Genomic DNA, 4,000 nt, shown 5'->3' with positions numbered 1-4,000 from the left:
GGAGGAGGGTGCCAGTGTGCAAGTAGATGTGTGCTTGAGTGTGCAAGTGCGTGCGAGTGGGCACCAGTGTGTGTAAAGAGGCCCAGGGGTGAACGAGTGTGTGAGACTAGGCGTGGGCGCTGGCATGCGAGTGAGGAAGGGGTCCAACGCAATAACCATGTCCCCCGCCCGGGCCACCAGCCCCCCGGCCCCAGGGTCCATGCCGCTCCCCATGGGCGCCCAGGGCCAGCGCTTGGTGGGTCTGTCCCTATTACCTCAGCCACGGCAACAACGTGACAGTATTAACAAGGTAGCACTGAGCACATCAATAAATGTTATTCTGATACCGCCTGCGTCCCGCGTGGTCCATCCTGCAGGCAGCCTGTGCTCTGGCGGGGGCCTCCTGCGTCCGGCTGCCTCCACCCAATTGCACACCCATCCCTGGGCCACCATTGTCACAGGCTGGGGAATGGCGGGGCCACAGGTTCGGCAGAGACAAAGACACGAGCCCCCCGGAAGCTGTCCTCTCCTTCAGATGCCTGGGGACAAAGGGCTGTCAGGTATACCTAGCACAGCACGATTACAGTCAGGACTCAGAAAGGCTTCCCGGAAGAGGCATCTTGATGTGGTCCAGAGATGCTCCTAATGTAGGGGTCCAGATCAGAGGTCTTCACCAGGCCCAGGACACGGGCAGGGACAGAGCTGGCGCCACGTGCACCATGGAGCCACATGCCCTGCAGGCCACTGCAGGTGATCCACTGCAGGGTCTGGATGGGTGCTCTGTGCAGGAAGGTAGCTGGGGCAGTGTGGGGGCTAACGCAGGCAGGTGTGGCCTCGAGTCGCCGGGACGCTGGGCCGAGATCAGGATGCACACCCGCTGTGCCGCGCTCAGACCCAAGCCTGGCCGCCCTCCACAGCCCCTCACCTGCACCCCGAGCAGCCACGAGCTGCCCAGGGGAGTCAGACGGTCATCCAGGGAGACAGGCAGGGGCTCCATCCCACCACGTGTTTGAAGTGCCGGTTTTACTGACGTTCAGGAGGGTGAGGCCAGCGGATCCGGAGGCGACTGCCATTGAGAAGAGCCTGTGCTCACGGACTACAGAGAAGGATTCTGCCACAGGGCCATATGGGAGGCCGCGGGTGGGACAGGAGGTAGAGGGAGCCAGGGACAGTGGCCACAGGAGCCTCTGCGGTGGTTTCCGCCGGAGAGAACACACGAGGCGGGAGCGGGCGAGGACCGAGGACGGCGCATGAATACCGTCACAAGCCCCAGGCACAGGCGCCGCCCGCCTCCGGGTACCGCGTACCCGGACAAGGCGCGGGGCAGGGGAAGCGCAGCCCTGAGTAGCAGCCCCACGGCGGAGGGGCGGGCTCTGGGACGGCTGTTTGCACTTGGAGTTGTGGGCCCTCTAGGAACTGTGGGCCCTCTAGGAACTGGCCCACCCAGGAGGGCGGACTCTCCACAAGAGGCCCCAGAGTCCAAAGCAACAGAAAACGAAAAGGCACAGCTAATGCAACCTGTCCCCAGAAAGCCTCACTCTCACCTGAGCCAGGACACTCCCCGACTGAGCGTCACAGGCCTTGCAGCCCACTGCCCCTCAGGTGGACACTCAACATTTATTTCTATGTGTCCACAGGAAGGGACCCCTTGTGCCCACAGGACTTGAACGGGCTGGCTCAGTCCTGCAGGGGGCGGGGACGCGCCCCTGGCCCTGGGCAGCTTCCCGCACTGGTCCCACACTGGCACCTGGCTCCATCGAGATGATAGAGGTCTAGGTGACCTATCCGCGGAACCCAAGTCACGCCAGCCTCAGGCAGCAGCATTCACCTCAGACTCCCTGCCCCTCCCCGAGTGTGGCTGGAGTCAAGGTTGGTCTCCCAACTGTCCCCTGTCCCCGGCCAAACTCACCTGCCCACCCCCACCCATCTGACCTGGGACTCCAGCAGAGCCCTGCACAGCCACCCCTGCCCTACTGTGGCCTCCAGCTCGTCCTGCGCCCCCTGGTGGCTCCACCCAGAGCTCTGCTGGGGCGCGAGTCTCGCAGTCCCCAGCACACACCCTCCTGCCAGGAACAGTGCACACAGATCCAGGCGGGGCTGTGTCCGGGGTCTGTCTTCAGTGGGATCACTCTGCCAGGCTGCCACCGCCAGTCCCCAGGTGCAAGGCCTGCCAGGACATTTCAAGCCAAGTCCCACCCAAAAGTGCTAAGTCTTCGAGCAAGCCGATGCCCGTGGTGTGAGCTGACCCTTGCCTTCGTTTGCTGGCAGAGAAGGGTGCGAATCAGCATCCCGCAGGTGCCAGGGGGTGACACCATGCCCCTGCTCGTCATAAGGGCGCCCAGGGGCTCTCGCGTTTCTCTGAAGCCCTCCGCCCTCCATGTCCTCACTCCTCCCCAGCACCCAGCAGGGTGGATGGGGTGGGTGGGGGCTACTGTCTCTCCCTCTCGGAAGAGGAGAAGCTTGGGGAAAACCTTGCGCCCCACCCCACACAGCCAGGCCTGGAACCCAGGCCCCTTCCCACACGCCAGCTTGCTCCTGACCCCAAGCAAGTGCCCCGGAGTGGACCATGGCAACCACCTGGCCAGCACCGCTGCTCTACTGTTCGAAGGTGGCCAAGGTCGGGAGGGCGAAAAAAACCCGTGCTGGCAGAGCGAACAATGACAACCGGACAGAGAGGGTGCTGACCAGAGGCCCGTGAACCAGAAGTGCCTGTCCCGCACCAAGAGAACCGACGTCCCTGAGGCCAGCCTGCCCCTGGGAGACCAGGAAGCTGTGCTGGGAGGCCGGGTGGCAGCCTGGCAGCCAGCCCAGCCTGCTGGCCTGCGGGGGGATTCTCCACGTCAGCCAGGCCACAGCGGCCACCCGCAGACTCAACATGGGCACCTGTGACCCCTACCGGGCACCAGTGCCAGCCCGGCGCCTCAGAAAGCTGGGGCTCTTCTGAAACCTGACTGCTGGGGGCGGCACTAACCCCTCATGCCCAGGCCTGGCAGGGTCCTTCCAGGTCCAGGCCGAGGGAAGGAGAGCCTGCTGGGGCAGTTACTGCTGGAGCCCCACTCTAGCTGGTGGCCCCAGAGTAGCTTGTCCTAGGACAGAGAGCCGGTCCCTCCTTTTTCTAGCGGGAGCCCTTCCCCTCACCGACTGGTGCCGGAGCCAGACCCCGCGGCTTTCTGCAGAGCCTGCAGTCCTGGCCCAGATGATCGTCACAAGGAAGCAGAGTCCAGAAGGTGGACATAAGCTTCCGGAGGTGGCGGGGGCTGGCTGGGGGTCCACGTGCGCTGCAGGCGAGAAGCCATCAGCACACGCACCACCCACCACCACCATCACCTGCCCGGCGCGCAGCCCCAGCGCCTGGGCCGCCAGGTCGGTCCCACCGGTGATGACACTCCAGCCGGGAGGTGGCCGGCTGGGGGCGAGGGGCGGGGCCGGGCAGGCGGCCGCGGGGCGCTCCAGGGCCGGGGCTCTGCGTCCTCCTCCCACACCCGCCCGCGCGCACCCCTCACTTTCCCAGGCTGCCGCCCGCACAAACCGCGGGGGACCAAGGGTCCAGCGTCGTGGGGTGGCCGAACCAGCTCGGGCCCTGGGAGCGGGGAAGGATGGGGTCCGCTCATCCGGAGGTCCCTCCGAGGGTTGGAACCCCCGGGACCCCGGCCACCATGCCGAAGGATGGCGCGCGGGAGTCTTGGCGCCCCACGATCCGAGTTCCCTGCTCCTCGTATCCCACTCTGGTTTGTCCCTTTCTTGCGGGATTGACATTCTGTGTCACTGGACGCAAAGCCACCCCATGGACGCCGTACGAACATCATTTTACAGACAGAGTTGCGGTCACAGAATTTAAGAGCTCTTCGAAAGGCCACCCCGCTCGGGCGGCGGGTCGAGGACTCGAACTCGTGCTGCCGTAGCCGCCTCCCGCGTTCGAGGACCGGAGTCTCCGGGGCTGGGCGGGGCTTCTCTCGCGCGGCCTCCTGGGAAGTGTAGTCCGCGCGCGCGCCGCCCGAGCACGCAGGCGGCATGCGGAACT

Source organism: Pteropus alecto, unplaced genomic scaffold (genome assembly GCF_000325575.1).
Source record: "Pteropus alecto unplaced genomic scaffold, ASM32557v1 scaffold118, whole genome shotgun sequence".
NCBI lineage: Eukaryota > Metazoa > Chordata > Mammalia > Chiroptera > Pteropodidae > Pteropus > Pteropus alecto.
Note: the sequence above shows the minus strand (reverse complement) of the source record.